At 31.7% G+C, this 12,604-nt stretch overlaps 1 long non-coding RNA gene across 3 annotated transcripts; it reads left to right on the top strand.

Moving 5' to 3' along the window:
• The first annotated feature begins 3,371 nt into the window (after window positions 1–3,371).
• LOC137831635 (uncharacterized) lies at window positions 3,372–10,883 on the top strand. Of its 3 annotated transcripts, XR_011084461.1 has the most exons (9): window positions 3,506–4,752; window positions 4,866–5,051; window positions 5,470–6,023; window positions 6,239–7,125; window positions 9,280–9,457; window positions 9,857–9,981; window positions 10,215–10,303; window positions 10,408–10,464; window positions 10,646–10,883. It is a non-coding gene; the product is annotated as an uncharacterized lncRNA (long non-coding RNA). The 3 variants fall into 3 exon arrangements; XR_011084460.1 differs by lacking the exon at window positions 10,646–10,883 and having other exon boundaries at window positions 10,408–10,618; XR_011084459.1 differs by lacking the exons at window positions 5,470–6,023; window positions 9,280–9,457; window positions 10,215–10,303; window positions 10,408–10,464; window positions 10,646–10,883 and having other exon boundaries at window positions 3,372–4,752; window positions 9,857–9,997.
• Window positions 10,884–12,604: the final 1,721 nt, after the last annotated feature.

Genomic DNA, 12,604 nt, shown 5'->3' on the forward strand with positions numbered 1-12,604 from the left:
GTATTAAAAAACACAATTATTTTCATCTCTTAAAAAAATCTAGAAAAATAATATTAATTTTATACATAATTATATCAAGCAATTAAAAAAAATTACAAGTATTCCTATATAAACAAATAAAACACTCCATCAAATTTAATATAGTTTGATACATTATAACACCTACGTTCATAAAACATGCAAAATATTTTATTATTTAACGTATAATTTTTAAGAAGAAAAAATTATAATTTCTCCCAAAATATATTACTACTCGTAACCCTAGTATATCTACAAATCTATCTAAGTATAATAAAACACTCAAATCTTGAAATTTAGTTGATAAACATCATTCTTCAACCTTCATCCATATCAAAATTTCATTCAACCACAATTTCATCTTACGTGATGGAGTGTACCACTAAAAAAAAATCATCAAATAAAAATTAATTTTTAGAAATAAAAAATAATTAATTACTATAGTGACTAAATTAGATATCATTTTAGAGACTAACAAAATTTTGATTTCTAAATTGATTTCTATTATTAAATGATTTATAAATTGGTGTCCAATTAATAACAAATTTTTTGCTACTAATTATTGAGATCAAAACACTTCTTAAAAAGAAAACTTAAAAAAAAATATTAATATTCTTTCACGGTTTACAAAAGTAGTAGACTTTAAAATATTAAATAATTAGATACGAAATAAAAATAATTATACAATGTTCTTTGGGAATTATAAAGATACATTTCTTGAGTGACAATTTGTTATGTTTTAATAATCTAGATGCATGTAAATGCTTCGACTTTAGAGAAAATTTTCTATCCTTCCATAGTTTTTTTTTTTTTTTAATCATAAATAAATCAAAAATTATATTGATAAGGAAGGATATAAAAAGGATAAGGGAATCAATGATGGGTTTGTTGAGATGGAGAAAAGGCAAAAACATAAAGGCTACGGCGCACGTTTACTTACAAGGCGTGATCGTTATAACATTTCAATTTCTCTTACATTTCACGTTTTCTATTAATACTCACAAATTTGTTATTATCTATTAATAATTATTTACAATTTTAAATTCTTAGATAAATTAGGACTTATATAAGATTAAAATATAAAGTAAGTTAAGTATAAAGTACCTTATCATATGATATGATGCAAAAGTCATGTAATATTATTGGTAGCCCTTGTACGTTTTATTTATTCATATATTTTTTTATTTTCTAATTAAAGAATTTAATATAAGTACATCAAATTTAATTGATGATCATGTATGGATTCAACACAAACTTTTAATTATAGTAGAGAGTATTTCAACAAAATGAACTATATCTCAAATATGGTAATTGATTTTATCGATACTATTTCACTAATCAGAAAAAAAAACAAACAAACAATGTTATCTCAATGGACTTGAGATCGTAAAATTGTTTCGTTATGTCTAATAGTTTCATATCACTTAGAAGTTGAAGTCAATGGTAGTTTACAAACACCTTTTTTCCTTACTCGAATATCTTTTAAGAATAAAACTATAAGGTTAAATTTCAACTCCAAAAATGACAATATTTTAAATATGATAATTGACTTGTCAAAAAATTGTGGTTAAAACACTTCTTAAAGAGAAAACTTGATTGTAATATTTGATTTTTTCTTATATTTCACGTTTTCTATTAACACACTACAAATTTTTTATTATCTATTAATAGTTATTTATAATTTTAAATTCTTAGATAAATAGGACTTATATAAGATTAAAATATGTAAGTAAAATAAATTTATTTATTTATACATTTTTCTGTAGCTATTAGTGAAGTACTTTCACAGGAAAAAATTGTAGATAAATTTCATACATAATTTTGATATATTTAAGACGGGAAACCGTTAGATACATATATTACCAATGCCAAAATTACGACTTTTTGCGGTCAAAATTACTTTACTCTTACATACCAAAAAAATAATAAATAACATAATAATAATAAAAATAATATTAGTAATAATAAGATCAATAATAAAAATAATATTAGTATTAATATATGTAGATAATATCATAATAATATTTTTAGTCATAATACTAAAATTATTATTTGATACTATTAAAATTGTTATTAATATTTTATGTAACTTATCCAAATAATTTTTTTTTTCACACTTTTTCTTAAATTATCTTAAATTCATTCCTTCAGATTCATAAGATAGTTTAAAGAAATTATGCAGTATTTAGCATTAGTGTGTATACTATATAACCTACAAAGCATAAAAGACAACATAAGGAAATTATGCTGTATTGAACATCAGTGTGTATACTATATAACATACATTACAAGATAAGGTAAAAGATCCAAGAAGTATGTACTAAACACTGAGAATAATTCCAATGAAATATGTCTTTTTATCACACCTAATTTCAAGACATAAAGGAACACTTCATAGCATGCATGAACAGGTTTTTTTTTTTTTTTTTCCAAATCCACATGAATGATCTAATCCTATCAGACCCATCTTCCTTTTTCTAGCATAATTGATCTCTATTCCTATAAACAATTTGATGTTATAAATGTTGAAACAAACATTGTATGCTAGAGAAGGTAATGAATACCTACACATTTTTCTTGGTTCAAATGATTTCCAAATATGTTCAAACAAGATTTTGTCAGAGAAATCCTTCTTACCTTAATCAATTGGTTATCAAATAATGAAATCTATATGCTGTCAACATGATATAATAGAGATTGTAAAATAAGCTGAGAGAGAAAATAAGTAGAGCTATGGAAAATCCATAAATCAAATTAAAGCAAGACTCACAAAAAAAACTATTTTTTTTATATATATCATGATTGGATAATAATATATTTCAATTCTATATATATTTATATCTAAATCAATCAAGATTAAGAATTATATACAATGATGATTTTCTCATATAATTATTAATTACAGTGCAATTCATTTTTCTGGTTGAAGTTGTTTACAATAATAAATAATGATTATTAATTGAAAAAGAATTAAAGATTAGGATAATTTTTAATTTATTATTTGTATCAATATCTCAATTTTGAATCACTAATTTTTGTAATCAACCTCACTTTACTTTCTTAAGAGCATTTTATTTACTTTCAAAAATCAAATTTATCAAATAATTCTCCAAATAGTAAATCTACTGAATTAAGAGTAATATCATTAAATGTAATTATCATTGAAATCAAATCTTTCGTAACAGCATCAATCAAAACTATCATTAAATGTAATTATCATTGAAATCAAATCTTTCGTAACAGCATCAATCAAAACTAATCAAGTTAATTACTTGATTATACTTATAGTTCTCTCAGATAAAAAGGTATGGTATATATATATATATATATATATATTATGTGTTTGTGGGTGTGATTAAAGTCACAAAGTGCTACCTAGTCAAATTTTGTGTGATCAAGAACACAAGACACAAAGCACTGCAGATAAATGGCCCAAGCCCAAAAGACAGGACCAGTTCATGTGTACCATGATGATGTTCTTGTCGTTGGGTCTTCTTCTTACTCTTCGACATCATCCTCTGAAAAATTTCAAGTGGGTCATCGTCATTGGAATGTGACTCTCTTGAGTTGACTTCTCCTCCCTCTTCTTCATCACCATCCTCACAGTTGATCATCATCAACTTGTAGTTGTGGCTGATCCATTGAGTGGCATGTCTTCTATCTTCAACAACTTCCCATCAATTTAGTTTCTTGATTTCTCTCACCAAGTTTGCTTGTTCTTAACTTTCTTCATTTTGTTCGATTGTGATATATTAACAACCAAAGATTAGGTTGCGCCACTTTACAGTCAACGTGGGAAAAAAGTATTCAATTGGAATGTGGATCCCAGTTGGGGAGGTGGAAATTTTGTGGAAATTTTTGCTAATATTTTTGGCATTGGGTATTTCCCTCGATTTCGGATTTTTGTTTCTGGATTTGCGATTCGACCCGCCCCCCCCCCCCCCCCCCCCAAATCGATACTCACAGTTCAATGAAACAAGAAATGGAGACCAAATCTTTAAATCGGGAAGTGTCGTGATATGTTAAAACCAATGTGGATCCCAGTTGGGGAGGTGGAAATTTTTGCTAATATTTTTGGCATTGGGTATTGCCCTCGAATTTTTGTTTCTGGATTTGCGATTCGAACCCCCCTCCCAAAATCGATACTCACAGTTCAATGAAACAAGAAATGGAGAAAAAACGAGACCAAATCTTTAAATCGGGAAGTGTCGTGATATGTTAAAACCAAAGATTAGGTTGCGCCATTTTACAATCTACTGACGTGGAAAAGAAAAAATATTTAATTTGAATGTGGGTTTCAGTTGCGGAGTTGGAAATTTTGGAGAAATTTCATCGAATTTTGCTAATATTTTTGGCATTGAGTATTCGGGTTTGTCTTCCATTCGTGGTTTTTGAATTTTGTATCTGCATTTGCGATTTGGGTTTGGAGTTTCGCTTTTGGGTGTGAGATTAGAATTTGTAAAGATTTGGTTTTGTTTACGTCTCCATTTCTTTTTTCATTGAACTGCGAGTATGGAGTTTTTTAGGGTTGTATAATGACGCATTTTCGTCTTTGGTTGTTGAGAAACATTTTCGTTCTATACAAAATAGAACCCGCCATTCCTGTGGACACCATCGTACATTGTTCTATACAGATATTATGCAGAGATGCAAGAGAAAGGCCTCCTTCCTGAACCAAAGACAGAAGAAATGCTTCAGGCATGGGTTTCTGGGAAACAGGCAAAGGAAGACCAGGTGACAGATTTAGAACCTATTCAAATTGAAAATAATAGTCTTAAAAATATAGTGAAGGACATACCCAGTAAATTTGATAGGGAAATTTTTTTTCTTCGCCAACCTGAGACCAGAAGGGTAACAAGAGAACGAGGCTTTTCTTTATGGGATTAAGACGAGGTCCAATGACACTATATCTTTGAAGATGATACTTATTGGTCAGCATACCTCAAATTCCATTTTGTTTACCCCAAACAGGTGGATGGCATGCGGGTACATAGCCAGACTTCAATTTCCTTATCACGAGCAAGAGCTGCAAGGTTAGTGCAATTCATAGACAACCAAAGTTTGTTAATTGTTATAGGATTGAAGACTTTTCGGTTAAAATTTGTAGGGATCTAAATTTAATTGCCTCTTTACTACTGGTTAACCTTGGTGAATGTTGTTAATACTAGAGCTGAATTCAGGTGCTTATATGTATTTTCATGAATTTGTTATAAATTCCGCGACTGCAGCTAGAAACTCAAACCGCCGTTGTGATTGTTTAGATTACAGAAAAAAATGTGAATTGATAGTTGCTTGTTGATCATCTTATTATAAAATCTACTTCAGAAGTAAAATTAACACAAATGAGGTTAATACATCGAAGAAATAAATTAATTAACTTATGAAGTTGCTTTCACGAAAATCTAACTACTGACCTTGAGTTGAACTTCCATTAGTTTTTCTATGCTGCAGGGTATAACAGAACATCTTTTATTTTCATGTCTTTGGCCCTGGGACATAAGATCTTCTGTGGCCTCTGTTTTTTTATAGTTAGCTCTTTGGTCTTATGGATTGTTAGAGTCCCTGCAAACATGATATTTTCCCGTGAACCATCATTCAACTATCATCGAGACTGGAGATTATTTGATCCTGAGGTTTGAAGCGACTCAGTCTTACAAGAGTGCCATGATTGTCAATCATGTTAACTGAATAGCTGAGGGTTATTTTTGTGGCTCTTTCTGTTTGTTTTTATTTTGGATCCTGTAATATAAGACTAAATTAGTAATACTATTGCTATTTGACCAACTTTGTATTTAAAATTTTCATATGATTATTTGAATTCTGGCAACATGATTTAACATCTTTTTATTAAAACTCTAGATGGAAAGAATTCTGCTGTTGAATGGATTGGTTTGCAGGTATTTGGAATGAAATACACAACACTGCCAAATGCATGGTCTATCAATTATGTAATACACCGATAGAGCAGAAGCAGGAGTTCGCAAAAGAGAGTTGGTATTAGTGAGGTGCATGAGTGAGCTTAGTGTACAGAATCCGTAACTTTTATTGATACATTAATTCTTATCAAAATGTTTTGAAAACAATTTGTGGATTATGGCCGCATCTGGTCTAGTGGCTCTTAAAGGTGTAGGTAGCTTGAATTATGGGTGAAGTTTGGGTGGTCAAAATGAAGAATATTGAATTTATATCATTTGATTTTTTCATGTTTTTTTATGGACAGGAATTGGTAGATTTCAAAGATCAAGATACGTATGAATTCTTATTTTCAGAATATTATGAAATCATCAAAGAAGAAGAAGGGCTGAATTCTGAACATGTACACTCTGCCCATAGATTCTTTAAGAATGGCAAAAGCAAACGTGACTTTGATCCAGATGAAATAGGTTTAGGGGAAGATGGCAGTGGTGATTCTGAAGACGTGAGTAACTATATAGTTTCTGATTGTGATGACCTGAATGAGACAAGAGAATCAATGTCAGGGAGGACAAAGAAGGGCTTGGGAAAGTTATCATCCATGAAAGGAAATGGGAAAGATAAGAAAAAAGAGTTTATTGGATCGGGTTCAAGAAGTCTCATGGAATTTCTTGAATATATTGGCAAAGACACGGGTGATAATTTTCTGAACATGATGTTACTTCAATCATTATTGAGTACTGCAGAGAAAACAATCTTTTTGACCCTAAGAAAAGGAGAAAGATACATTGTGATGCACTACTGAGATTCTTACAAGGGAGGAAATCAATAAACAGAAACAGCATGCAAAATCTTCTGGCACGACACTTTGCTGAAAATTTTGAAGTAATGCGTGATATTAGTAGTTCTGAAGATAGGGATTACAATGAACCATCCAAATTTTCGAGAAAGAGAAAATCGATTTCATTTACAAAATCTCGTAATCTGAACATAGTTTGTGAAGAGCATCAAAGCTGTTTTGCAGCCATAGATAGTTATAACCTCAAGCTGGTCTACTTGAAGAGGGGTTTAGTGGATTAACTTTCAAACAACCACAAACTTTTGATGACAAAGTGCTAGGAAGTTATGTAAGAATCAAAACTGATCCGTATGACTATTTACAGAAGAATTCACATCTGCTTGTGCAAGTTGTAGGTAATTTATCTCTGCGATGTCTTCAAATTACAGAAATAGTAGTTGGCAGTTTTTTAAATTTTTAATGGAAATAAAGTAGTTAATTTTTGCCAGATGCAAAAACGTTTTCAAATAAACTACTGTTGGTGTAGTTGTTTGACGATCTTATTTCTGAAATGCAGTCAAAAGTTCTATGCAAAATAAATTTTGGTAGGTAATTTGCCTAAAATAGAATTCATGTTTTGTAATGAAGAGATACACAAGTCTGTTGCAGCTAGTGGTAAGATATCCTTGTTTTATATCTAGTGAGTATTGTGTATAACATGTGAGTTGAAGAACTTGTAGGTATATTTGTAATGTAAAATTATAGAAGATATTGTGCAAACTGCTTTGTTATGTGAAACTATATTTACTGACTGCCTTTTATTTATTTATACTCAAAATAAAGGTACTGCTTCTTATACTTATTAAATAATATTATTTCTTTGGACAATACATGTAAAGACATTAATTTGATTAAGCTCATAATAACTTTATCTTGAAATAGTAGTTGGTAGTTTTTTAAATTTTTAATGGAAGTAAAGTAGTTCATTTTGGCTGGATGCAAAAAGGTTTTCAAATAAACTACTGATATTGTAATTTTTTGACGATCTTACTTCTGAAATGCAGTCAAAAGTTTTATACAAAAAATTTCTTGGTAAGTAATTAGCCCAAAATAGAATTCATGTTTTGTAATGAAGAGATACACAAGTCTGTTGCAGCTAGTAGTAAGATATCTTGTTTTATATCTAGTGAGTATTGTGTATGATATGTGAATTGAAGAACTGTATACTTTTGTAATGTAAAGTTATAGAAGATATTGTGCAAACTGCTTTGTTATGTCAAACTATATATACTGACTGCCTTTTATTTATTTATACTCAAAATAAAGCTACTGCTTCTTATACTTGATTAAATAATATTATTTCTTTGGACAACACATGGAAAGACATTGATTTGATTATAATAACTTTATCTTGAAATAGTAGTTGATAGTTTTTAAATTTTTAATGGAAGTAAAGTAGTTAATTCTTGCTGGATGCAAAAAGGTTTTCAATTAAACTACTGATAGTGTAATTGTTTGACGATCTTATTTCTGAAATGCAGTCAAAAGTTCTATACAAAAAATTTCTTGGTATGAAATTTGCCTAAAATAGAATTCATGTTTTGTAATGAGGAGATACACAAGTCTGTTGCAGCTAGTGGTATGATATCCTTGTTTTATATCTAATGAGTATTGTGTATAATATGTGAGTTGAAGAACTTGTAGGTATATAAACTACTTTTGTAATGTAAAATTATAGAAGATATTGTGCAAACTGCTTTGTTATGTGAAACTATATTTACTGACTGCCTTTTATTTATTTGTACTCAAAATAAAGGTACTGCTTCTTATACTTATTAAATAATATTATTTCTCTGGACAATACATGTAAAGACATTAATTTGATTAAGCTCATAATAACTTTATCTTGAAATAGTAGGTGGTAGTTTTTTAAATTTTTAATGGAAGTAAAGTAGTTGTTTTGCTGCATGCAAAAAGGTGTTCAAATAAGCTACTGATATTGTAATTGTTTGATGATCTTATTTCTGAAATGCAGTCAAAAGTTATATACAAAATTTTCTTGGTAAGTAATTTGCCAAAAGTAGAATTCTTGTTTTGTAATGAAGAGATACACAAGTCTGTTGCAGCTAGTAGTAAGATATCTTGTTTTATATCTAGTGAGTATTGTGTATAATATGTGAGTTGAAGAAATGTGTACTTTTGTAATGTAAAATTATAGAAGATATTGTGCAAACTGCTTTGTTATGTCAAACTATATTTACTGACTGCCTTTTATTTATTTATACTCAAAATAAGGCTACTGCTTCTTATACTTGATTAAATAATATTATTTCTTTGGACAAGACATGTAAAGACGTTAATTTGATTAAGCTCTTAATAACTTCATCTTGAACTTCATTTTTTTTAATATTTTTAAATGAATTAGTGGATCATGCATGTAATTTTGACTGTAATTTTATTGCATTGGAAGAAAAAGATACTGAGTTATATACATTGTATTCAAAAGGCATATCAAGAAATATAAATGAAGTATAATATCTGAAGCATATTGTACTTTGTTCTTTTTTTAGGTGCAGTACATTGCTATAGAAGGTCAACATGACTGATGTTGTTATGCTGGCTACCATACTTTTCTAACATTCATAATTGACTATCTATATCTGGATAGTTACATGAATAAACAGATCTTTAAGGAAGGTTGAAACCAACAAGGAAATCGTGCTTCAGCTCTCTAATGTGCCAAAAAATGTACCTATCTCCAAAATTTCAGATGATGACTTTTCTGTGTTATGAATGTTGTGGTAATAAGATTTTTCTCTAATTTCTCCTGTCCCTACAGGCACTGGAACAAAATAAGCAACAGTTTCAAAATATAATTGTATGCTTGTTTTCTTAACCATTTTTTTTCTTTTGTTTGGTGTTGAATGATAGCTCTACAGTATTAGTTTTCTGCCTAGGATGATGATAGGACTTCTTAGGTGATCATAGTTTATACTAGTTAGAATTTATTTTTATGAATATGTGATCTGTATGGCCATATTCCTTACAGAAATAATGTCTAATAACTACAGAGTTACTTTGATCCTAGTTGTTTATTTATATATATTTTCTTTGGATTCATAATTATATCATTTGGTGTTATTGCAGGAAGAATGTCAAGATCTGTATCAGAGAATGAGAAACGGTCTGCTCAAACAGCCTACCGTGGTTATACATATAACACATCTTAGTGTTTTGTTATAATCAAAACCCTTAGACCCTTAGTCTAATAGGTGATAGATCATCTGGTACTTTAGAATCTCTCCCTTTTGAATGATGACAAAAACTATGAGTAATAATGTCTTTTGTGATTATTTAAGAAAGTAGATAACTATTTTAAGATCAAAACCAATAAACATTTATTAACACTAAGGCAAGAACAAAACACAAATCTCAGAGAGTAAACGTCTCATACTCTCTTATTCTTACAATGACATTTTATTCTTCTCCCCTTTTTTGTCAGCAGGAAAAAAATTGATGAAGAAAGACATCACTGCTGTGGTGGATTTTGTGGCTGAGAGGGTTTAGTCTGAGGAGAGACCCGGTCCACTCAAGGCCAGATTTGTTTCTTGTTCCCTGGGTTCATAATATTTTCTGTCTATGATCCCTAGAATTTTGTTGATAATAGTCTGTATTGTGGTGGCTACTGTGATCATCAGGACTCCGGAAGGACTACGATGATGGGAACTCCTATGTTTATGAGCTTGGCGTCTGTTGTAGGAAATTCTTTCTCTAAAACATTCTATAAAATAGAATCCGCCATTATCTAAAAAAGTTATTACTGTTGGTGCAATTAATTGGTGTGCTGCTGAGTGATACAGTGAAATTTTGGAATAGTTCTTTTACCCGAGACGTTGGGCTATGATTGAATTGCTGCATAATTTTCTTAATTTGCAGTAATTTTTCTGGTCTTGGTGCAAGGCTTGGTGCTTGCTGGAAATTGATGCTTGATTTGGAGTTGCAATTGTAGTTGACGCAGAATTCATTATTGGAGAATATTTAATCACGGGTCCAGTGGTGCAAATTGAATGGAATTACTGTAATTGATTTGCGTCTGCAAATTGGTTTGAGAAATTACTATTTCAAAAAAATATAAAACGTGAAGAAGCTAGCTGGCTGTAGTGGCATTGATTTAGTCTTGGTCTATTTACTGAAGTGAGTGGAGATTAAATTGGAATTTTGGAATTGGCTTTTAGTGGAACCCGAAGCTTGACCTTTTTCTTTAACTCAATTTGGAAGAATTGGCATTCGGTGGGTCCACGTTTGACATTCTAATTTTGCCGAAATGAATCAATTTGTGCCATTTCTATTAAAGCTTTTTGGGCATGTATGAAAAAGAAAAGATATTATTATTGTTATCTCACTTAGCAAGGTGAGCATGAGAGCCTATATACAGAGAGGGGTATGCAACTATAACAGAACCATAAAGAGAGGTTAACAGTAAAACTGTATTACCTGACTAACATTCCCCCATTAAATTGATGTGGGTGGAACACCAACCATCAGTTTACATCTGAAACCCAAGAATGCAGGACTCGATACGGCTTTGGTGAGAATATCTGCTACTTGAAACCTAGCATGAAGATGGACTAAGCTGATCTTATGTTGTTGAACATAGTCGCGAACAAAGTGTAAGTCGAGCTCGAAGTGTTTCGTGCGAGAGTGCATGATGGGGTTGGCACTGAGTAGGACAACACCAATATTGTCAGAGAAAAGCTGAGGTTGAGAAGTAGGTAGATGTAACTCATGTAACAGAGACTGTAACCAAAGAACTTTGGTTAGAACTGTAGCGATACTCCTGTATTCGACTTCGGTGCTACTACGCGATACAACACGCTGCTTGTGGGACGACCAGGCAATGAGGTTGTGACCATAGTAAACGCAGTAGCCTGTGGTAGATTTGCGGTCATCTACATCGTTGCCCCCAGTCAGCATCACTGAAGGCACGTATAGTTGGAGAGGGGTTGGGGTGAAGAATCAGACCATGAGTGCGAGTACCGGCTAGGTAGCGAAGAATCTGTTTAACAACTTGCCAATGGTGATCTTGTGGGCTATGCATGAATTGGCACACCTTGTTGACAACATAGGATAGTTCAGGGCGAGTAATAAGAACATATTGTAGGGCCCGACAATGGAGCGGAACATAGATGGATCGTGCATGGCAGAGGAAGCATCCTTTTGGAGGCGAAGGTTGGTTTGCATGGGTGTAGGAAGAGGTTTGGCAACATCCATGTTGGTGCGACGAAGCAAATCCGTGATGTATTGTTGTTGTGATAGATGTAGACCACCCGTAGAGAGATGAATTACGTGAATGCCAAGAAAAAATTGAAGCAGACCGAGATCTTTAAGGGCAAAACACGTACTAAGAGTGGATATGAGCTGCTGAATCACTGTCAGGGAAGACCCTGTAATTATGATATCATCCACATATATTAAAATAAAGATAGTGTATGTGGAATGGAAATTAACGAACAAAGATGTGTCACTTTTTGTTGAATGAAAACCAAGAGAGTTAAGAGTTGCACTTAGCTTATGAAACCATGCTCGCGGAGCTTGTTTTAGCCCATAAAGGGCTTTGTGCAGTTTGCATACTAAATGTGGAGAGGTGGAGGTGAATCCTGGTGGCTGGGTCATGTAAACATCTTCATTGAGGTCGCCATTCAAGAAGACGTTGTTGACGTCGATTTGGTGGATAGGCCAGTGATGGGAGATAGCATGAGATAGAACGAGGTGAATGGTGGCATGTTTCACTACAGGACTGTAGGTGTCAGTGTAATCGTACCCAGCAGTTTGACTGAAGCCCTTAGCAACCAGTCGTGCCTAGTGACGTTGGAAGGACCCGTCGGCATTGAATTT

This window comes from Phaseolus vulgaris, chromosome 6 (genome assembly GCF_000499845.2).
Source record: "Phaseolus vulgaris cultivar G19833 chromosome 6, P. vulgaris v2.0, whole genome shotgun sequence".
Taxonomy (NCBI): Eukaryota; Viridiplantae; Streptophyta; class Magnoliopsida; order Fabales; family Fabaceae; genus Phaseolus; species Phaseolus vulgaris.